We start from the raw sequence: 24,663 nt of genomic DNA, 5'->3' as shown, positions 1-24,663 counted from the left end.
GAGGTATTGCTGCAATTCTACAGGGCTTGGTGAGACCACACGTGGAGTACTTCGCACAGTTCTGGTGTCCATACCTAATGAAGGATATACTTGCTTTAGGAGGAGTACAACATAGGTTCACTAGATTGATTCCTGGGATGAGAGATTGAATAGAATGGGTCTATACTCTCTAGAGTTTGGAAGATTGGGAAGTGATCTCAATGAAACATATAAGATTCTGAGAGGGCTTGATGGGGTAAGTGCAGAGAAGTTGTTTACCCATTGTTGGAGAGTTTAGAACTTGGGGGACATAATCTCGGGAAAAGCCACGGGCCACTTCAGACTGAGACGAGAAAGTTCTTCAGTGAGAGGGTTGTGAATCTTTGAAATTCTCAATCCCAGAGGGTTGTGGATGCTCAGTAGTTGAATATATTCAAGAATGAGATTGATAGATTTTTGGACTCTAAGGGAATCGAGGGATATGGAGATAGGCCAGGATCGTGGAGTTGAAGTTGAAGATCAGCCATGATTTTATCGCATGGCACAACTGGCTCGAGGGGCCTTATAGCCTACTCCTGCTCCTGTTTCTTATGCTCGTATTACTTCAGTTGGATATTTTAATTCCCTGGAGTTAATTTTAAGATCTGTGTTTTAAGATAACAATTGATTGCAAAACTATTGCTTTTGAACTCATTCCCCACTGTGTCAAGCCAATAATTAGATTGTAGGCCCTGAAGGCCATTTCTAATTCAGCTATGGCTCATTGCAGAGTTCTATGATCTAGCATTTCTAGTAGCTTTTTGTTTAAAGGGAGCTTCAATTGTCATACCTGTGTTGTCATCTTTTGTAAATATATGCTCTTTTCAATTGAAGCACAGCTGGAGTACTTGTCTAAGCTTCAAAGAGAGCCTTTAAGCCACTTGAATCAAACTGCTTTCAATTTGGTGGTTTCAATTTGTTTGTAGTATGGTCAGTTCTCTTGGATTAACTCCACTCATTGAAATAGGATAGTCTCATTTAATTTTGCCGTTTAATATTCATTCAGTACTTGGGGCATGAGATAATGTTTAGCATACCTTATTAATGTCATTGAATTTTTAACAAGCTTGTTAGAAATTGATTATTAACTGTCTTGTGCACAGTTAATCTCTTTTTAGGCAGAAAAGTTTAATGCATTTCTTAGTTTTGAATCCTTCTCTTCTAAAGAAGTTTAAGCACTTGAGTTTGTAGAGAGCCGATTTACTGAATGTAATCATGATGGTTCAAAATTATTTTACATCTGCAAATATTGAGATGAAAGGACCTTCTAGCATTCCTGCAGTGACAACACTTCAAAAGTATTTTATTGACTCTAAAGTGTTTTGGGATGTCCTGAGGTCATGAAGGGCACTATATGCATGCATGTCGCTTTTGCTATCAAACTGTGGAAGTTACCAAGGATGAGAATTTGGTAATGCAGATCTGTTGTGAGAGAATTTTGGATTAATTGGAAAGGGGGGAGTAAGGGAGGCTTGTGTTTCGGTCATTAGAGCAATATGTCGAAAGCATAGGTTATGGTTTTAATGGCAGAAGAAGGGAGATAAGAAAGTATCCCAGTGGATAAAAGCACTGCCTGGTGTAGAACTCAGCTGAACAGTTAAAATTGTCCCAGATTTGAAAGAATTAATCTCAGCCAGGGTAGCAGTTATGACACTACAATTTGCCTCAGTGTCTTTGGGTAAGGGAAGCAAAAGAAATCTGCCAGAGGTTCAAGAACTGATAACTGCTCTTGGGATGTTTGCTTGTGTCAACTATTGGATGATGGCAAGATTGGGTGTGGTTTCGATGCCTGCCAGGTGTGATAGTCCGTTGGTCGTCAGTTTTCTAGTCCCTCAACTTGAGTGGCCACCTGGGCATGGTACCAGCAGGCTGGCAGTATGTGTGAAGCTGTACCCGAACAAAGGTTGTGCCTTTGAGGGCTTGGGTGAAAATACACTAGCATGGGACTGAAATAAGTAGATTGATTTGGTCTTCCCTGATTTTAAACCTGTGATCCCAGATTGAGGTTTTAGGTTCACAACATTTAAGATGTTGCAATATTGTATTTGTGTGCTACATGAGACTGAATGCAGAGTAAAAATTATAAGTGGGGAAAAAACCCTAGTGTGTGTCGACACTGCTGTGCTAGCCAGTGAGTTGTAACGTGAGCTGGAGTTGGAGGCATGGCAGGACCCACAGCAAACAATCGATTGTACAGCAAAAGAGTCTATTTACTCAACAAACAATCGAAACAGAACACTGAGCAAACAGAGTCTATTTAATCAGCACACTACAGCAAAGTGTCTATTTAAACATCACACTACAGCCAACAGTCTACAGAGTCTATTTAAGAAGATTCTGTATGAACTAGAGCAACCAGAACTCAATTGAAACGACAGCAATGTCTCCCAATAAAAGCAGGGTGACTTTTGTTTTCCAGCAAAAAGTGAGTAGAGGATGGAAACATAGTACAAGTAGTGCATGTAAAATCAATCCCAATCACTAACAGCAGTGATTGACTGGGGAATTACCCAATCATCATCATCATTCTAGTTGGAGCCATAAAAACCCTGAAGGCGGTGTTTAATTTTCATGAAGTTTGCTGTAGGGTGAACAAATGGTGCTTAGGATAGTTGAAGTGTCCTGCAAGGAATCTGAAGTTAATGCTGCAAAGGGAGATTTCTACTGTTAAGATTCACAGGTGAAAAATACTAGACACCAGTGACAGAAAAGTTAAAATACTGCTGGTACAGAAACAGAAAATGACTTGAAACAAAAAAGTCAATTCAAGGTATGACCAAAATTTAATTATTGGGTTTTAACAAGGATAAACCAAATCTAGTCAGTAAAGTATGCAATAATGAATGAAACTTGGGTGCTAAAGATTGAGCCCAAAATAATTAGAAAACTTAAAAATATATATATATTGTTTTTCTTGTTACACAACTGGCAGTAGATAGTTTATGGCTTCTCCAGTCTCCAGCATCTCTCATTGTAGAATCATAGAAAGCTTAAGGCATAGAAAGAGGCCACTTGGCTGTTCATGTCTGTGCCGACGAAAAACGATCCAACCTATTCTAATCCCACCTTCCAATTTTTGGTCCATAGCCCTGCAGATTATGGCACTTGAGGTGCATGTCCAGACTCCTTTTGAATGAGTTGAGAGTCTCTGCCTCAACTACCCTTTCAGGCAGTGAGTTTGAGACCCCCACAACCCTCTGGGTGAAAAAGTTTTTCCTCATGCCCCCTCTAATTTTTCTTCCAATCACTTCAAATCTATGCCTCCTCGTCACTGACCTCTCTGCTAAGGTGAATAGACCCTTCACCTCCACTCTATCCTCCTTTTTTCTTTGGCCTCCTTGTCTCGAGAGACAATGGGTAAGTGCCTGGGGGTGGTCAGTGGATTGTGCAGCAGTGCCTGGAGTGGCAGACTCTTCCACAGGTGCTAAAGATAAAATTGGTTGTCGGGGCTGTTAGACAGTTGGCTCTCCCTTGCGCTTCTGTCTTTTTTCCTGCCAACTGCTAAGTCTCTTTGACTCGCCACACTTTAGCCCCGCCTTTATGGCTACCCGCCAGCTCTGGCGATCGCTGGCAACTGACTCCCACGACTCGTGATCAATGTCACAGGACTTCATGTCGCGTTTGCAGACGTCTTTAAAGCAGAGACATGGACGGCTGGTGGATCTGATACCAGTGACGAGCTTGCTGTACAATGTGTCCTTGGGGATCCTGCCATCTTCCATGCGGCTCACATGGCCAAGCCATCTCAAGCGCCGCTGGCTCAGTAGGGTGTATATGCTGGGGATGTTGGCCGCCTCGAGGACTTCTGTGTTGGAGATGCGGTCCTGCCACCTGATGCCAAGGATTCTCCGGAGGCAGCGAATTGAGACGTCACTCTTGGCTGACCTGTCCAGGCCTCGCTGCCATAGAGCAAGCTACTGAGGGCACAGGCTTGATACACTCGGACTTTTGTGTTCCGTGTCAGTGCGCCATTTTCCCACACTCTCTTGGCCAGTCTGGACATAGCAGTGGAAGCTTTTCCCATGTGCTTTTTGATTTCTGCATCTAGAGACAGGTTACTGGTGATAGTTGAGCCTAGGTAGGTGAACTCTTGAACCACTTCCAGAGCGTGGTCGCCGATATTGATGGATGGGGCATTTCTGACGTCCTATCCCATGATGTGCGTTTTCTTGAGGCTGATGGTTAGGCCAAATTCGTTGCAGGCAGCCGCAATCCTGTCGATGAGTCTCTGCAGACACTCTTCAGTGTGAGATGTTAATGCAGCATCGTCAGCAAAGAGGAGTTCCCTGATGAGGACCTTCCGTACTTTGGTCTTCGCTCTTAGACGGGCAAGGTTGAACAACCTGCCACCTGATCTTGTGTGGAGGAAAATTCCTTCTTAAGACTTGAACGCATGAGAGAGCAGCAGGGAGAAGAAGATCCCAAACAGTGTGGGTGCGAGAACACAGCCCTGTTTCACGCCACTCAAGATAAATATCCAGGCCCCTCAATATATGTGGAATCTAGCAATTCCTATCTTTTCAATGTCCACCTCTCTGCCTTTAAATGCTCAGATGTCTTTGTGAAGTGCATTATATAAATGGTGATTATCGTTGGAAATAGATTAAAATCAGCAGGGTGGTGAAGTGTACTTTCATCTCTCATACCTGCATTTGAATCCAGCTGAGACTGATGAGATTTAAATTTCCCCTTTTCCCATTAGTCATAAGGTTCCTACATGCAACGAGTTAGTGCAATCTCAGCTCTTTCCTTTCTGGACAAGATTAGAAAATTTGCCTTAAAATAGTCCTCGGTGTGTAAAAATAACTGGTACTGGAAATGGAAAGAGTTCACGCTAATGCAGAAGGAATTTTGTTTGAGGTAGGGGATAAGGTAAAGTCGCCATCAGAGTCAGGGGAGGTTTAAATTCTGCCTGCATTAAGAGTGCTTAATTCAATAAATAACAGTTCTTCATCCCTCACATGAAGCATAAGAATTTTCCAAAATCTGAGTTTTAAAAAAGATCAGGTCATGGTGCTTTCAATCGGGAAAGATCCCGTTCGATGACAGGTGAATCATAAAGCATGGAAGGAGGCCATTCAGCCCATCATTACGCTCTCTCGCTCTTTGTACAGCACCCTGCATAGTTTTTCGAATGGAGTATTTACCCAATTCCCTTTTGAAAGTTAATATTGAATCTCCATTCACAACCCTTTCAGACAGAGCATTCCAGATAGTAACTTGTATAAAAAAAATTATCCCCATCTACCCTTGGGTTCTTCTGCCAATTACCTTAAATCTGTCTCCTTTGGTTACTGACCCTTCTGCCGCTGGAAACCATTTCTCCTTATTTCCTCTATCAAAACCTCTTACAATTTTGAATGCCTCTATTAAGTCTCCTCTTAACCTTCTCTGAACTAAGCAATCCCATCTTCCGTAGTCTCTCCACAAACTTTATATTTGGATTAGGTCATATAAGTTTCATAATTTGTCTTCAAAAACTAAAAGCAATGAAAAACTACATTGTTGTACATAATATGTAGATGCTTCGCTTTGATGCAACTTGTATGTAATCTGTTGAGTCTCTTAGGCCAAAGATCAGATCAAATTAACCAAGGCGATGACCTTCATTTCGACAATCAAAGTAGTGTTTCACTTCATGGTCTATAATTTGTTTGACCATCAGTTGATTTGACACCTACAATTGGTAGCTTTTTCTTTTAATCAAATGTTTTTTCATTATATTTGGGTGGACGGTTCAACTTTTCGCTGTCACCTAGCTGAATACTCCTGGAAATATGCAAATCATGAAACCCAAAGTTATTTGAGTTGCACGTTGTTTGAGGGTGTCCTTTGCTTGTTGCATCACCTATCTTATGTTGAATTTGTTCAAATGTTATTTTGCAATATTGGGAGAAGCAGTTATTTGCTGAGACAATCGAGTGCAGGTTATGTTATTGGGGATTCTTCATTTCAAACCCGAGGGATTGAGAGAGATAGTTAGGCATGATTGATGTAAATCAGATTTAAGCGGCTGGATAATACACTAGGACAGGGTTGTGCAACTTTTTTGGGCGGAGGGCTGCATTACGATTTTTGCTCGGCCTGGGGAGCTGGTGAGCAAATTTCGAAAGGTAAAAGGCATTAAAAATTTGCCTTACTAATAAAAACAACAAAAAATGTGCATTTTTGTGAAGAAGCTTTAAATGAAAAGATTAATTATTGACGTACTTCCTCGTCACTATATTGAAAACTGATTTAGTGACATACCTGGCATTGTTTTTGCTTTAGAAAGTAGTCAGTCTCTGCCCGCATGCTTGATGTAGCGATGCAGAGTATTCTGGTTAGATGTCCACCTATCAGGAGAGACCTTGATCTGTCTACCCACCTCCCTGCGCTCTATGTATGTGTGTCTTATTCTGTCTTCCCTCCCGTCTAGGACGAGGGAACACATTGAAAGTTTTGTGCAAAAGATGCAGCGGGAATATGAGGAAGCACTTTTTTATGTGGCGTGTGGTAATGACCTGAAACACTCTGCCCGCAAGGGTGGTGGAAGCAGAGATGATCAATGACTTGAAAAGGAAGTTGGATGGCCACTGAGAAATAGACTTGCAGAGCTACAGGGATTGAGCCGGGGAGTGGGACTGACTGCATAGCTCTGTGGAGAGCTGGCGTGGGCTCAATGAACAGACAGGCTTCATTCTGTGCTGTAAGTAAATGACTCTGCCTCCCTCTCCCCCTCTCTTCCCTCTTTCTGCCTCCCTCTCCCCCTCTCTCTGTCTACTTCTCCTCCCTCTCTCTGTCCCGCTCCATTCCCCCACTCTCTGTATCTCTACCACCTCTCTCTCCACCCCTCGTGTCTCCAGTGATCTTGCTTTTCGTTGGGGCCCAGTACTATTCTTAAACCTTGTTCACTGTAGGAGACTTTTCTGTCTTGGGGTTCATGTGTCTTCAGTGGATTCAGAGACTTATGAGAAAGAGAGATGGGGGCAGACAGGAGAGATCTTCTCAGACCAGGAGCATCAGACTTTTTTGCTCAAACTGTTTGTACAAATTCAAAAAACTCAGGTTGCCCAGCAGGTTAGTCATATGACTAGCTGGTTAGAACATGCCAGTTTGTGTATTCGGCCATCTTAGCAGTCAACCTGGAATGCAAGCTCCCCCACCTTCAGCGTCTGGTGATCAAAAGTACATTGTGGGGTTGAATGTTTCCGAGAATGGCTGTTTTGACTTTCCAAGCACTGTCTGTTAATATGCAAATGTCTTTTCCAGCCATGGCTGATCTGTTTAACAAGTCCTTTCTTCACTCCAGTAACAGTTAAACATCAATGTTCACGACAAAATTAATGTTCCTTATTCTTGGCAGGTGGGGGCCTAGCATGACAATGGGACACACCTGATGTCGCACTTGAAATATTCAAAATAAATATGTCAGAGAATGATGTGATAACCAATGGATTGTTACTGGATTCCTTTTTCTTCCTGCCTGTTTCGGGGTTTTGAATCCTCCCAGATGGAATCGCTTTGGTATTTGGCCTTTGAATTACTGCCTGTAGCCCCTGTCCTGGTGGTATTTGAGCTTTGAATCACTCCCTGCACCCCTGTCCCTGTGCTATTTGGGCTTTGACGTGCTCCCTGCATCCCCTGTCCTTGTGGTATTTGGCCTTTGAATCACTCCCTGCACCCCTGCGGTATTTGGCCTTTGAATCACTCCCTGCACCCCTGTCCCTGTGCTATTTGGGCTTTGACTTGCTCCCTGCATCCCCTGTCCTTGTGGTATTTGGCCTTTGAATCACTCCCTGCACCCCTGCGGTATTTGGCCTTTGAATCACTCCCTGCACCCCTGTCCCTGTGCTATTTGGGCTTTGACTTGCTCCCTGCATCCCCTGTCCTTGTGGTATTTGGCCTTTGAATCACTCCCTGCACCCCTGCCCCTGTGGTATTTGGCCTTTGAATCACTCCCTGCACCCCTGCCCCTGTGCTATTTGGGCTTTGAATTACTCCCTGCATCCCCTGTCCCTGTGCTATTTGGGCTTTGAATTACTCCCTGCATCCCCTGTCCCTGTGGTATTGGAGCTTTGAAGAGAGCTCCAAAGAGACACGACGCTCAGAAAAAAAATTCTCCTCATCTGTCTTAAATGGGCGCTGCCTTTTTTTAAATAGTGACCCCTAGTTCTGGATTCTCCCACAAGAGGAAACATCCTTTCCACATCCACCCTGTCAAGACCCCACAGGATCTTATGTTTCATTCAAATTGCCTCTTACTCTTCTAAACTCCAGCTGATACAAGCTAACCTTGTCCAACTTCTAACGCATTTACATCCTTCCTTAAATAAGGAGAACAATACTGTGCACAGTACTTCAGATGTGGTCTTGCCAATGCCCTGTATAACTGTAGCATAACCTCCTACTTTTGTATTCACTTCCCCCACAAACAATAACATTCTATTAGCTTTCCGAATTACGTGCTGTACTTGCAAACTAACCTCTTGAGATTCATGCACTAGGACACCCAGAATCCCCTGTATCTCAGAGCTCTGCAATCTCTCACCATTTAGATAATATGCTTCCTTTTTATTCTTCCTATCAAAATGGTCAATTTCACATTTTCCCACATTATACTCCATTTGCCAGATCTTTGCCCACTCACTTAACTGATCTATATCCCTTTGTAGCCTCCTTATGTCCTCTTCACAACTTACTATCCTACCTATCTTTGTGTCATCAGCAAATTTAGAGACCATACCCTTGGTCCCCTCATCCAAGTCGTTTATATAAATTGTAAAAAGTTGGGGCTCCAGCACTGATCCCTGTGGCACGCCACTCGTTACATCTTGCCAACTAGAAAATGACCCATTTATCTCTACTCTCTGTTTCCTGATAGCTAGCCAATCTACTATCCATGCCATGAGCTTTTATTTTCTGCAGTAACCTTTGATGTGGCACCTTACAAAGGCCTTCTGGAAATCTAAGTGCAGTACATCCACCAGTTCCCCTTTTATCCACAGCACATGTAACTCCCTCCAAGAACTCCTATAAATTGGTTAGACATGATTTCCCTTTCACAAAACCATGTTGACTCTGCCTGATTCCGTGAATTTTTCTAAGTGCCCTGCTATAAAGTCTTTAATAATGGCTTCTAACATTTTCCCTACGACAGATGTTAAGATAATTGGCCTGTCGTTTCCTGCTTTCTGTCTCCCCTTTTTGAATAAAAGAGTTACATTGGCTTTTTTGAATCTAATGGAACCTTCCCCGAATCCAGGGAATTTCGGAAAATTAAAACCACGCATCAAGTATCTCATTCGCCACTCTTTTAAGAACTTGGGATGAAGTCCATCAGGACCTGGGGACTTGTCAGCCTGCAGCTCCAACCATTTGTTCAGTACAACTTCCCTGGTGAATGAAATTTTCTTGAGTTCCTCCCTCCTTTCCATTTCCTGATTTACAGCTATTTCTGGGATGTTACTTGAATCCTCTAAAGTGAACACCAGTGCAAAATATCTGGTCAATTAATCTGTCATCTCCTTATTTTCCATTATTAATTCCTCAGACACACTTTCTATAGGTCCAGCGCTCACTTTGTTCACTATTTTCTTTTTAAAATATCTATAAAAACTCTTCCGATGTTTTATATTTCTAGCTAGCTTTCTCTCATACTCTAATTTTCCCTTCTTATTAATCTTTCAGTCATTCTTTGCTGTTTTTTATATTCTGTCCAATCTTCTGATCTACCTATCTTTGCACAATCATATGCTTTTTCTTCAATTTTGATACAGTCTTTAAGTTTTTTAGTTAACCACGGACGATGGGTCCTCCCCTTGGAATTTTTCTTTCGCATTGGAATGTGTATTCCGAAATATCCCCATAAATGTCTGCCACTGCATTACTATTGACTTATCCCTTAACCTAATTTGCCAGTTCACTTTAGCTAGCTCTGCTTTCGTGCCCTCATAATTGCCCTTATTTAAGTTTAAAGTACTAGTCTTAGACCCACTCTTTTCTCCCTCAAATTGAATGTAAAATTGAACCATATTGTGATAGCTGCTGCCTCGGGGCGTCTTCACTATGAGGTCATTAAGTAATCTTATCTCATTGCACAATACCAGGTCTAGTATAGCCTGCTATCTAGTTGGCTGCAGAAGTGCTGTTCAGAAACTATCCTGAAAACATTCTATGAACTCCTCATCTAGGCTACCTTTGCACATCTGATTTTTCCAGTCCATATGTAGATGAAAGTCCCCAATGAGTATCGCTGTACTTTTCTGACAAGCTCCCATTATTTCATCCTTCATAATACGTTCTACCATGTGGTTATTGTTAGGGAGCCTGTACACCACTCACACAAGTGACTTCTTGCCTTTATCATTTCACATCTCTACCCAAACCGCTTCTACATCCTGGGTTCTTGAACTTGGGTCATCCCTCTCTATTGCGCTAATAGCATCATTAATTAACGGAGCCACTCTTCCACCTTTTCCTAGCTTCCTGTCCTCCCTAAATGCCAAGTACTCTTCAATAGTATAGTCCTAATCTATGTCATTCTGCAGCCATGTTTCTGTAATGGCTATCAGGTTTTACTTATTTATATTTGCGTGCTCAGTTCGTCTGTTTTGTTTTGATATGTGCATTCAGGTACAGAGCCTTTGGTTTTGTCCTTTTATTATTTTCGTAACCTCTAGCCTTGTCTGCTGATTTACTCTTAGGTTTGTACTCTCTGTCCCTTTGTCATAGTCTGCTTATCATTTCCCAAACTAATACCTTTCTTGCCTTGTCTCTACTCTTTGCTGATTTATCACTTCTTCCCAGATTGGATCCCTTGCCCCCACTGTTTAGTTTAAAACCCTCTCTACTTCCCTGGTTATGTGGCTTGCTGGAACACTGGTCTCAGCACGGTTCAGGTGTGGACTGTCGCAACGGTACAGCCCACACTTTTCCAGTAATGGCGCCAGGGCCCACGAACCGGAGCCCACTTCTATCACACCAGTCTTTGAGACATGCATTCATTTCTCTAATCTTCTTTGCCCTATGCCAATTTGCACATGGCTCAGGTAAGTCAACAGTGGCAGTACTGGATTTTTGGAATGAACTTGAGTGCCAACAAGGTTGGCATCCTTTCATCTGCAAAAGATGATGGACACGCAGCAAATAATCCATTCAGGTGGGATGTCTTCTCTTGTTGCACCTTTGCTGATGGCTATGAAGGCCAATCCTTGAGAGGTGGGCTCTGCCACAAGTGTTGCACGTGAAGCTGCCAACAAGTGGCAACAGGATTTTCGTTTGTCTCTTTTACCTAGTTCACCTTCATTGCTTTCTATTTTCCTCCTGGTGTTTGATAAAGTGTCTACCAAAACTCGTTTTCACAGCCACATCTCCTTCCTCAGTGACTGTCTCCGGCTCCAAATTATTCCACGTGGATTCCAACTGCAGTTTCTCCCATCATGTTTTGAATTCACCCAGGATTACAGGTATCTCCGAGCAATACAATGTTCCTCGGACTGCTGTTCTCACCACATCCCGAGATCCACACTCAGTGCTGTGCGCCGCCACATGTACATACTGGACCTCTCGTTCCAGAAGCACCGCCTCACCTTATCTCAAAGCTGTTCTACTCCACAGTTTCATTTCATCCTTCATCTTATCCGATGCATTAACAAAAAACTTTTTTTCTTCCTTTCAGGTGTCAAGGAACGCAAGCTCCAGCAGCTGATGGGGCCTAATGCCCCTCCAGATCCTTCTTCCCCTTCACTTCCCTCTGACCCTACCCCTTCTGATCTGACCCCTTGCCGTGTATTCACTATACCCTCTGACCTCCCCATCTCTGACGCTGAACGTTCTGTACTCAGCAAAGGACTCCGTTTTATCCCCTTACGCCCACCTCAATGAATTTCGCGCTCGGCATGACGTTGAGCTCTTCTTCCATTGCCTCCGGGCTCACTTCTTTGACCAGGAGTCCTCCCCCTGATCAGCAGACCCATTCACCCGCCTCCAGCATTCTCCCTCTACCTGGACCCCTCCCTCTGGCCTCTTACCCACTCTTGATCTTTTCATTGAAAACTGTCGGCGAGACATTGGTCATCTCAATTTCTCTGCCCCCCTCACTCACTCACTAACCTGTCCCCCTCTGAACTTGCCGCACTCCGTACACTCAGGTCTAACCCCGACATTGTCATCAAATCTGCAGACAAGGGTGGTGCTGTTGTTGTATGGCGTACCGACCTCTACCTTGTTGAGGCTCAGCGCCAACTCTCAGACACTTCTTCCTACTTCCCCCTGGACCATGACCCCACCACCGAACATCAGGCGACTGTCCACAGGACTGTCACTGACCTCATCTCCTCTGGACATCTTCCCTCTACATGATCCGACGTCATAGTCCCGCAACCCCGGACAGCTCGCTTCTACCTCCTTCCCAAAATCCACAAACAGGACTGTCCCGGCAGACCCATTGTTTCAGGCTGTTCCTGCCCCACTGAACTTATTTCTTCCTATCTTGACTCTATCTTTTCTCCGCTGGTCCAGTCTCTTCCCACCTACATCCGTGACTCTTCTGATGCCCTATGTCATTGACAATTTCCAGTTTCCTGGCCCTAACCGCCCCCTCTTCACTATGGACGTCCAATCTCTGTACACCTCCATCCCCCGCCAGGACAGTCTGAGGGCTCTCCGCTTCTTCCTTGAGCAGAGGCCCAACCAGTCCCCATCCACCGCCACCCTCTTCCGTCTGGTTGAACTTGTTCTCACATTGAACAACTTCTCCTTCTACTCCACTCACTTCTTTCAAGTAAAAGGTGTTGCTATGGATACACGTATGGGCCCTAGTTATGCCTGTCTTTTTGTGGGATGTGTCGAACATCCCTTGTTCCAGTCCTACTCAGGCCCCCTCCCCCAACTCTTTTCCTGGTGCATGGATTGTATTGGTGCTGTTTCCTGCTCCCGCCCCGAACTGGAAAACGTTATCAACTTTGCTTCCAATTTCCACCCTTCTCTCACCATTACATGGTCCATCTCCCTCTCCTCAACATCTCTGTCTCCATCTCTGGGAATAGGCTGTCTACTAATATTCATGATAAGCCCACCAACTCCCACAGCTACCTCAACTACACTTCTTCACACCCTGCCTCCTGTAAGGACTCCATTCCATTCTCCCAGTTTCTCCGTCTCAGACGCATCTGCTCTAATGATGCTACCTTCCATGACAGTGCTTCTGATATGTCTTCCTTTTTCCTCAACCGAGGATTCCCCCCCGCTGTGGTTGACAGGGCCGTCAACCGTGTCCGGCCCATTTCCCGCACCTCTCGCTCCCAGAACTGAGACAGGGTTCCCCTTGTCCTCACTTTCCAGTATATCAGCCTCCATATCCAAAAGATCATCCTCCGCCATTTCCGCCACCTCCAGCCTGATGCCGCTACCAAAGGCATCATCCCCTCCCCTCCCCATCAGCATTCCGAAGGGATCGTTCCCTCCGTGACATCCTGGTCCACTCCTCCATTACCCTTGCCACCTCGTCCCCTTCCCACAGTGCCTTCCGCGGCAATCACAGGAGGTGTAATACCTGCCCATTTACCTCCTCTGTCCTCACTATCCAAGGCCCCAAGCACTCCTTTCAGGTGAAGCAGCGATTTTCTTGTACTTCTTTCATTGTAGTATATTGTATTTGCTGCTCACAATGTGGTCTCCTCTACTCTGGGGAGACCAAACGCAGACTTTGTGACCGCTTTGCGGAACAGCTCTGCTCAGTCTGAAAGCATGACCCCAAGCTTCTGGTTGCTTGCCATTTCAACACAGCTCCCCTGCTCTCATGCTCACATCTCTGTTCTGGGATTGCTGCAGTGTTCCAGTGAACATCAATGCAAGCTCGAGGAACAGCATCTCATTTACCGATTAGGCACACTACAGCCTGCCAGACTGAACATTGAGTTCAATAATTTCAGAGCATGATGGGGCCCATCATTTTTAGTTATTTTTTCTTTTTTCTTTTCTGTTTATCTTGATTTAGTTTGTTCAGTTTGTTTCTACTGTGCCTACCCACTTTTTTCATGTTTGTGCTTGTGGCTGTTCAGTTTTCAGTCCATTGACACCCTATCTGTACTAATGCTTTGTCTTTCAGCATACCATTAACATATTGTTTGCCTTTGCTCCATGATCTTCTGGTCAGCTATTCTGTGACCTTGTACTATCAACACCTCCTCTTTTGTTATCTTTTGCCCCACCCCTGCTTTACTTGCTTAAAATCTTTTACATTTCTTATATCTGCCAGTTCTGAAGAAGGGTCACTGACCCGAAACGTTAACTCTGCTTCTCTCTCCACAGATGCTGCCAGGCCTGCTGAGTATTTCCAGCGTTTCTTGTTTTTATTTCAGATTTCCAGCATCTGCAGTATTTTGCTTTTATTATAAAGGAGGAAGGGTTGTATTTGGAACCCGTGAGCCTTTATTTGAGCTCCATGCCCCGGGTCTAAATTCCACTATGGAAAAGGTATAAAGGAATAAATTGCTAACCGTTCTATGCAACATTAAAAGCTGCTGTTTCCTTGCTGCAACGTTGCAAGTGAGAACAGACATTTTATGCCTTACAGTGTGAATTTGAGAAGGTAGAATTCGAAATGTATGTGCTCAAATTGGGCTTCCAACTCCAATGCAATTTTCAATCATTGTAAAGAACTAATAGTTTGTTTTAACCACTCATGAGTTGAGCAATGATGCAGTAAGCCACTCGGAATTTTTAAAAAATCTGAAAAGTTCACACATGCTGCTTTCATTCTGTAAGCTATGCTCATCCTTCGGTGCAAGACCAGCTTTTTATACTACAAACTGTTCATCCTTCTGGGGGTCATTACTAACAATGCACTGACACCTAAAACCAGATGGTGGAATACAGAAATCTGATCTGTTGCTGAAGCGATGAGTTGAAGAGTATCTTAACATGCTGCACAGATAATGCTCCCTGGCACTTGAGGCTTGAACGTAGTCAACAATGAGCATTTATGATTGAAGTTGGGAGGGCCATTTGGTCAGACTGATATCTCACTCAGGTGGTGGGTAGGGTACTTATAAAGTTTCTCTAGCCGTATTTTTTTTTTTAATGCCGTGAGAAACAAAAAGAGTATACTTCAAAGTGAAGCATTCAAAAAGGTGTGCCTGACATGGAAATGTATAGAAAGAAAATAATACCTTGCATTTCTATAGTGCCTTTCACAACCTCAGGGCATCCTAAAGAGCTTTATAGCCAATCAAGTATTTCGTGAAGTGTCGTTGCTGTTCAATGTAGGAAACTGTGGGAAGTAACTACATGAAATAATTAATGGAATTTTTTCCCCATTTAAAGAATAAGCATATTCGACATTCTATTTTACTGAAAACACAATTATGGATGGCTTGAATGATAATGCTGCTGACTATTGACTGAGGAAGATCTTTGCAATTCACCTTGTACATCTAAAGGCTTTCTTCAAAAGGTGAATGGACCTCAGGTGAATGGTCGCCCGGATGAAATACAAGGGCATGGCTGGTGCCTATGGCACTGTACCCCCAACATGAGCCACTACCTTCAGTAGAGTTAAGACAAGGGGGGCAAAATGGATATTGTTTACTTTCCAGCTGAAAATGTTCCCACTACTTTTGTACAAGAACTAATTTATTTGAAATCTGTTAACTGTGGAGCCCCTGATATCCAGCAGAATAAGGATAATTCCTGTGATAGATAACTGAAATTGGTCGATAGTTAACAGTTCTCAAAGTTGAACCTACACATGATTCAACAATCTTTTGGACACATGGTTGAAAACATGCATATTATAGGTATTAATCATTCCATCTTGGCTGCCACTGGAGAATCCTTGGCATCAGGTGGCAGGACCGCATCTCCAACACAGTAGTCCTTGAGGCGGCCAACATCCCCAGCTTATACACACTACTGAGTCAGCGGCGCTTGAGATGGCTTGGCTATGTGAGCCGCATGGAAGATGGCAGGATCCCCAAGGACACATTGTACAGCGAGCTCGCCACTGGTATCAGAACCTACCGGCCGTCCATGTCTCCGCTTTAAAGACATCTACAAACGCGACATGAAATCGTGTGACATTGATCACAAGTCGTGGGAGTCAGTTGCCAGCGATCGCCAGAGCTGGTGGGCAGCCATAAAGGTGGGGCTAAAGTGTGGCGAGTCGAAGAGACTTAGCAGTTGGCAGGAAAAAAGACAGAAGCGCAAGGGGAGAGCCAACTGTCTAACATTGCACAGACAGAAACTTTACTGTTGCGCTTAGTGCAAGAGGCCAAAAATAGTTCTGCTGTAATATGCCAGGCTGTCTTTTGGTAATATTAGGGGCTGAATGGAATAGGAGGTGAAACTTTGAATAAGTTCTCCTATCTATGTTTGATAATCTCTCTCTTCCCTGCTACCCAACAATTCTTCAGTCAGTGGTGCATGCATGTCTTTCAGTTCATTTCCACTTGATTATGTCAGCAAGGTGTGCAGAAGTACAAACCACAATCTTGCCCTTTTCTGCACAGAACGCTGTCATCTAAATGCAAATGAGAGTGTTTTGTATTTCTTTGGAAAAACTGGTCTCTTGTGTAATATTGTTGCAACTTAAGAGAGGAAAGATTCCATTTGACTATACTTTACAATTTTGTGTTAAGTACAAGGGTGAAAATTGCTCAGAAGTAGAATTTATAAATCATGGCGATTTGCCTTTTTATTGTAGTTTTGCGAAATATGGAATTGAGGCACAAACTAATACTAGCTTTTCCACTCACTTTTTGTCGTTTTTGATTTTGTACGAGCAAGAATCAATTAAATCGACTGGCTAGGAAATCAAGTTCAAGTTATTGCGTTGTCATTACAAATTTTCCATGAGGTTCAGTCAACCCACTTAAAACAAATATGCAGAAGAGCCAGCCTTGTATATATGTGCATTTATGTACTTTGTTTAGTTTGAATTGGATTGGTTACATATCTCTGCATGGCAGTAGACATTGTAAATGATGGCACGCTGCATGTTTTGTTGTCTCCCATGTGCTCGGGTATGGGACATATTTCATGGACTGGGAGAAAACATTTGAATGGGGAGGGAGACAGCCAGTTATTGGCACCTATGTGGGGCCAGCAGTGTAACTGAAGAAAGCCTAAAGTCTCGCAAGATAAAGGTAGGAGATTAGGAAACCAGTACAGGAGGAGGATTACTTGCCGAGCCAAGCACTACAACAGGGAAGGTCAGGAAGATCAATACATGGCTGCAGGTGCATTGATGGAAGCTATTCTGCAAAGACGGGCGACATCCAAGCAGCAAGTGAGCTGACATAATGATGAATCACGTTTTTTATTCTCAGATTGTGGGTGTTCTTGGCAAGGCTGGCATTTTTATTATCCATCCCTAATTTCCCTGAGAAGGTGCTGGTGAATCTTGAACAGCTGCAGTCGTGTTTTGATGCAACTCAGTGGCTTGCTAGAGCAATTTAGAAGGCAGCTATTGGTGTGGGACTGAAATCAGATATAGACCAGATGGGGGAAGGACGGTAGGTTTCTTTCCCTAAAGGGCGTTAGTGAACCAGTTAGGATTTTACAGCACTTCAACAGCTTCATGCACACTTTTACTGATACTAGCTTTCTATTTGTCTCTCCTTTTTAAACTGCATTCAAGTTCTCAGACTTCCATTTGAGATTTGAACTCATGTTTTCTGGATTATTCGACCAAGCCCCCTGGATTGGTACTGCAGTAACATACCTACTACACAAATATTGGTGTGACAAGGTATTTAAATTAGGTGTGGTGACAAGGTATTTAAACTAGGTAGGGTGACGCTTGGAATACAACACCAACCAGAATCAACGAATAGTGAAGAGAAAAATAGATGAGGATAATATTCATACAGAAAACAAATTGGCAAGCAAACTATGGAGTCTAGGAATAAAATCAAAAGGTTCAGCCGGAATGGGGAAAGCACTGAGTTAAAGGTGGAGGGATAGCTTCGATAAGAGGAAAATAGGTAAAGGAGTAGTGCTTTTCGTAGATAAATAAATATAAAAGCAAAAGAGAGGTTAAAATACATGTACTGCAATGTGCAGTGTGTGAAACAAACTAGGGAACTGGAACTAATGATTCTGCAGGAAGATCTATTTTGAATAGCTTCAGCAGAAACCTGTCTGCAAGCCGGACAGGAATGGAAAATAAGCATATTTGGGATGTAATATTCAGGAGGGATAGAAAAGACAAGAAAGGAGGCTGAGTGGCAATACTGGTAAAAGAGGAATAGATTTAGCTGTCGTCTTGTGCTCATTGACCAGCATTGGCTCCCAGTCCAGCAACATAAGAAATAGGTGTAGGAGTAGATCATTTGGCCCCTTGAGCCTGCTCTGCCATTCAATATGATCATGGCTGATGATCTACCTCAAGTCCATTTTCCTGCCTGCTCCCTATTTCCCTTGATTCCCTGAGATCAAAAATCTATCACCCTCAGTCTTGAATATATTGAATATACTCAGGATGGAGCATGTACAACCCTCTGTAGTCAATTCCAAAGATTCACAACCCTTTGAAGAAATTTCTCCTGATCTCAGTCCTAAATAATAGACACCTTATCCTCAGGCTCTGCCCCTATGTTCTCGATTCCCCAGCCAGGGCAAACAACCCTCTGTGTCTACCCTGTCAAGCCCCTTTGGAATCTTGTATGTTTCAATGAGATCACCTCTCATTCTTATAAACTCCAGAGAGTATGGGCCCAATTTACACAGCCTCTCATCATAGGACAATCCTCTCATCCCAGGGACCAATCTGTTGAACCTTTGCTGCATCACCTCCAAGGCAAGTATATCCTTCCTTAAATATGGAGACCAAAACTGCACACACTATTCCAGGTGTGGTCTCACCAAAACCCTGTACGATTGCAGCACAACCTCGTTATTCCTGTACTCCAAACCTCTTGCAATGAAGGCCAACAAGCCATTTGCCTTCCTAATTGCATGCTGTACCTGCATGCTAACTTTGTGTTCCTTGTACGAGGACACCCAAGTGTCTCTGGACATCAATTAAAAGTTTCACGCCTTTTTAAAAATGTTTTTCCATTCATGCTATCTAAGTGAATAACCTCTCACTCCCCCACATTAAATGTCTGCTCGGGTCTGCAAATGAGACCCGACCCAAGCCCGACAGAACCCCATCCGACCCAGCCCGAGTCCTTCCATTTTTTATCTCGTGCCCGACCCGACCCGACCCAACCATCAGTTAACTTGCCTTCCGTTTTTCACTTTGTTCCTTACCTGTACAAGCTTAAAATAACTGTAACAAAGTCACCTTTAAAGTCCAAAAAGTAAATTAACGTCAGAGTCACTTGCCTGAGGCGGTGATAGAGCATGTCCGATCTGGCCCAGCCCAATCGGAGCCCGAATGCCAGACCCGGAAGTGCGACCCGACCCCGACACGTCGGGTCCCATCGAAGTCGGATAGCAGGCCTTTACGCCATATTATACTCCATCTGCCACCTTGTTGTCCACTCACTTAACCTGCCAATATCTCTTTGTGTTCTCTTCACAACTTACATTCCCACTTAACTGTGCATCAACAACAAATTTGGACACATTACTCTTGATCTTGTCGTCAACGTCATTAATATAGATTGTAAAAAGCTGAGGCCCCAGCACTGATCCTTGTGGCACTCCACTAGTTACAGCCTTCCAACTTGAAAACGCCCTGTTTTCCTCTGGTATCTGCTTCCTGTCCATCAACCAATCCCCCATTCGTGCTAATACATTAGCCCCAACTTCATGAGCCCTTATCTTGCATATTAACCTTTGCGTGTGGCACCTTATTGAATGCGTTTTGTCTTAGAAGCCCCTCCAGGGCCTTGCTGCTCCCTATCTCATAACTTTCTCTGGTTCTACAAACCCCAAACTCTTTGCTCCTCCAATTTTGGCCTCTTGTGCATCCCTGATTTTTATTTTGGCCCACACCATTGGCAGCTGCATTCCACTTCCCTGCCCCCTCTGTTCCCTAAAACCTATCTCTTTGACCAAGCTTTTGATCGCCTGTCCGAATATTCCCTTGTGGCTCCGTGTCAAATTTTGTTTGATAATGCTCATGTGAAGTGTATTGGGTGTGTTGATGTAGGGGAAGGGGTACAGACCAAGTCAACAACATTGATGGTTAAATATAAGAAAAAGGGCTGGTTACATAAGTAGAACATTACAGAGCTCCAAATTGTGGGATGGAAATTTGCAGTTGGATCAGAGCAGTGTGTATGAATAACAATTATGGTTCTGGAAGATTTTAGTTATCTACTTCTTAATGGGACAGCGAATGAAGCGTGGAATTCCTGAAATGTGCACTGGACTCTTTCTAGAAGCAGTACGTCAGATGGCCGACGAGAGGTTCCGAGTAATGAAATAGATGAGGCAAATGAGCTTAATGGGGATGAACACTTTGCAGAACTGACCACAATATGATGAGCTTAAAAATACAATTCGAGAAAATGTTGGTACAGAAACTATAATACCACATTGGATGAGGGCAGGTTGTAGAAAGATGACAGGTGAGCAGAGGTGAGGTTGTAGGATAGATTAGCACATGGCACTGTAAAGCAACATTGGGATGTTTTTAAAAGTGATTGCAAGCAAACATTCCATTTGAAAAGGCAAGATACTAGTAGTTTCAGCATGCCATGGATAAAGAGAGGGGGTTAGAAACTAAGTTGAACAAGAAGGCCTCCTTTCGGATAACGTGTTTAATTGTTTTAGTAGCAATGCAAACATGAGATCCACTCAATGCAATGACTGGAATTTCTGCTCACAATACTAATAAAAGCTCCACAGACTCGAGGCCAGAGTGAGTTAGGAAATGGAGCAGTATTGGATGTTGAAAGACAATTTGCATTCAAAAAATGAAGAATACTGTACTGAAGCAGGAAATCTAACTTCATCTTTTGGTAAAAACATCTAGCACCTGCTGCATTTCGATATTTGTTTGAGTGTTTAATTCGCTGCCACTTCTCTGCCAGGAATGCCCATGTTGAACAAGAACTTCTCTCCAATGGGATTTCTGTTGGTCTTTTACCTTGTTTACCTTTGTTGCTTTCTGTTTCCTTTTTTGTGTTTGCTAAAACTTGCATTGTTGCCTTCCACAGACCTTCCCTTCTGTTCTTTTCCCTCCTCCCCGCCTTTCCATGCCTCTGCACTTAATCCCTGTTACACGTAGAAAATTGCTCAGGTATGTCCTGTACACAAAAAGCAGGACAATTCCAACCCGGCCAATTACCACCCCATCAGTCTACTCTGGTTCATCAGTAAAGTAATGGAAGGTGTCATTGACCATGCTATCAAGCGACACTTGCTTGGTAATAACCTGCTCAATGCCGTTCCGTTTGGGTTCTGCCAGGCCCACTCAGCTCCTGACCTCATTACAGCCTTGGTTCAAACATGGACACAAGAGCTGAACTCAAGAGGTGAAGTGAGAGTGACTGCCCTTGACATCAAGGCAGCGTTTGACTACTTCTGGCATCTAGGAGCCCTAGCAAAGCTAGAGTCAATGGGAATCGGGGGAAAACTCTCCGCTGGTTGGAGTCATACCTAGCGCAAAGGAAGATGGTTGTGGTTGTCAGAGGTCAATCATCTCAGCTCCAGGGCATCACTTCAGGAGTTCCTCAGGGAAGTGTCCTAGGCCCAACCATCTTCAGCTGCTTCATCTATGACCTTCCCTCCATCATAAGGTCAGAAGTGGGGATGTTCGCTGATGATTGCACAATGTTCAGCACCATTCGTGGCTCCTCAGATACTGAAGCAGCCGTGTAGAAATGCAGCAAGATCTGGACAATATCTAGGCTTGGGCTACTAACATTCGTGCCACACAAGTGCCAGGCACTGACTATCTCAAACAAGAGAGAATCTAACCATCTGCCCTTTAACATTCAATGGCATTACGATCATTGAATCCTCCACTGTCAACATCCTGGGGGTTACAGACTAGGAATCCTGCAGCGAGTAACTCACCACCTGACTCCCCAATGCCTGTCCACCATCTACAAGATGCACAAGTCAGAAATGTGATGGAATACTCTCCACTTGCCTGGATGGGTGCAGCTCCAGCAACACTCAAAAAGATCGACACCATCCAGGGCAAAGCACCTGCTTGATTGGCACCCCATTCACTCCCTCCAGCATCGACGCACAGTGGCAGCAATGTGTCAGAGGTAGTAATAAACTTAATTGCTTTGTGGCGTTGTTGATGCAGACAGGTCAGCTCCAGAGGTTGCTTTGGAGTGCCATGGAAAGGGCAATTATAGATAATAAAACAATAAATGGAATGGGCTTACAGGAACAAGAGGTCAGGTAAACACAATTGCAAACATTTTGATCAGATAAATGCTTACAACTTTGAGAGCATGAGAATTCCAGTAAAACATTAGGTGGAGATGAAAGTTGAAGATATGGATTTTAAAAGCAGGATAAACACACAGAGAGGGAACATCTATATGCTAAAAGTCAGATGACACTTCAGGAACAGTATAAACATGAGAGGTTTTAAGCAAAGGTTAGAAGTGTTGAATCTTCAACAATGCTTCTCGACCACAGGGAATTTAAGGTTTACTTTAAATTTTAAAGGATATTCTAAGATATTTTTGCTGTAACATTAGCAAGGTTAAACTATTAGAAATAAGATTGTGTTTTTTTAGTAATGTTTGCTATTGTGATATGCTTATCCATTTAGAAGTGTATTACATGTTAAATTCTTTAATAAATTTACAAAGTTAATTCATCTCGTAGCATTCTGTATACAACCACAAATAACCCCCTCTCTGTGTCTCTTTAAGTGGAGAAATACGTATTGAAGAGAGTTCCCAGACCCTTATTTTATCTGGGATATTTATAACTTAGCCATAATTATCAATAATAGGCTATCTGAAAGATGGTAATATTTTCTGTTAATTTTCTTTCTTTGAGGGAAAGCTAGTACAATTCTTTGGACCCAAATAAGTGTCTGAGAATTTGCCTGGTTTGAACTTGATTAAAGGAGATTCATAGGGATGTACTCCTGATTTGGTTTAGTCCCTATAAGGGGTTAAATTCATAAATCACTTCATACCATCTACCAGATGCACTGCAGCAACGCACCAAGGCTCCTTCGACAGCACCTTCCAAACCTGCAACCTCTACCACCTAGAAGGACAAGGGCAGCAGTTGGGAACACCACCACCTGCAAGTTCCCTTCCAAGCCACACACCATCCTGACTTGGAACTATATCACCAATCCTTCACTGTCGCTGGGTCAAAATCCTGGAACTTACTTCCTAACAGCACTGTGGGTGTACCTACCCAACATGGACTGCAGCAGTTTAAGAAGGAAGCTCACTACCACCTTCTCGATGGCGACTAGGAATGGGCAATAAATGCTGGCCTAGCCCACATCCCATGAATGAATGAAAAAAATCTCTAACCTCTTCCAGGTTTGATAAAAGGTTATCGATTGGCTAGCTGTTTCTCTGTCCATAGATGATGCCAGACCTACTGAGTATTTCCTGCATTCTCTTTTCATTTCAGATTTCCAGCATCCACAGTATTAAGCTTTTATATTTTTTCTTGGTAACCTGTTCTATTTTCTGTTGCCCCTTTCCCCATACCAGCTTTTTAAAACTAATATATCCATACAGCATTTTTTGGTGCAGAACGATGAGTTTCAAGAGAAAAGCATTTAAAAAAAAAAGTTCTCAAGCTGAGACATGAGTTTTGGGGAATTGTTTTGCATTCATGTGAAGTTTTTCACCCTCATCAAATTCCCACAACTCAGCCCAACCTCACCGCTTACTGCTCCATTGTCCACGTGCTCATTTCCTTCTCCAGCCATCCCTGTGCAAAGTGTTAGCAATGCACACAATGGACTCCCTGCATTGGTTTTTTAAATTAAGAAGCAGAATCATAACGGCCATAGATTTTTGCTGTAGAATGGTTAGTTTCCCAAGGTCTTGTCTCCAAATACTTTTAGAGCTGACAAGTTGTAGAGGGTTTAAGGATAGATATGCAGTCTCCCAACATTAGTTTCATCAAGAAGATAGGAATTGTGGATGACCAGAGAGATTTAGGGATCCAAGCACAACAATCACTAAAAGCTAGTCAACAGGTACAAACAGGCTAATAGAATTCTGGCCTTCATCTCAAGGGTGTTGGAAAACAAAGCGATAGAAGTTATGGTGCAGCTGTGCAGAGCTCTGGTTAGCCTCCAATTTTGGGACTGCACCACAAGAAGGGTATATTGACCTAGCATAGGGTGTAATGTGGTTTTACCAAAATTATATCAGGGTTAAAAGGGCTAAGTTATGAGAACGGGTTGCAAAGATTATTCATGTATTCCCCTAATTATGGAAAATTAAGGGGTGCTCTAATAGCAGTGGGGCGGCGCAGTGGTTAGCACTGCAGCCTCACAGCTCCAGTGACCCGGGTTCAATTCTGGGTCCTGCCTGTGTCTGTGTGGATTTCCTCCGGGTGCTCCGGTTTCCTCCCACATGCCAAAGACTTGCAGGTTGATAGGTAAATTGGCCTTTATAAATTGCCCTTAGTATAGGTAGGTGGTAGGGAAATATAGGGACAGGTGGGGATGTGGTAGGAATATGGAATTAGTGTAGGATTAGTATAAATGGGTGGTTGATGGTCGGCACAGACTCGGTGGGCCGAAGGGCTGGATCT

General features: G+C 43.4%; 1 protein-coding gene across 1 annotated transcript in view; it reads left to right on the top strand.

The window, feature by feature from the left end:
- Positions 1-24,663, top strand: part of prim2 (DNA primase subunit 2) — a 231,333-nt gene that overhangs the window by 122,565 nt on the left and 84,105 nt on the right. The gene's annotated exons all lie outside the window — the stretch shown is intronic.

This window comes from Heterodontus francisci, chromosome 3 (assembly GCF_036365525.1).
Source record: "Heterodontus francisci isolate sHetFra1 chromosome 3, sHetFra1.hap1, whole genome shotgun sequence".
Classification (NCBI taxonomy): Eukaryota; Metazoa; Chordata; class Chondrichthyes; order Heterodontiformes; family Heterodontidae; genus Heterodontus; species Heterodontus francisci.
The sequence above is the reverse complement of the archived record's forward strand: the minus strand, read 5'-3'. Positions and strand labels throughout refer to the sequence as shown.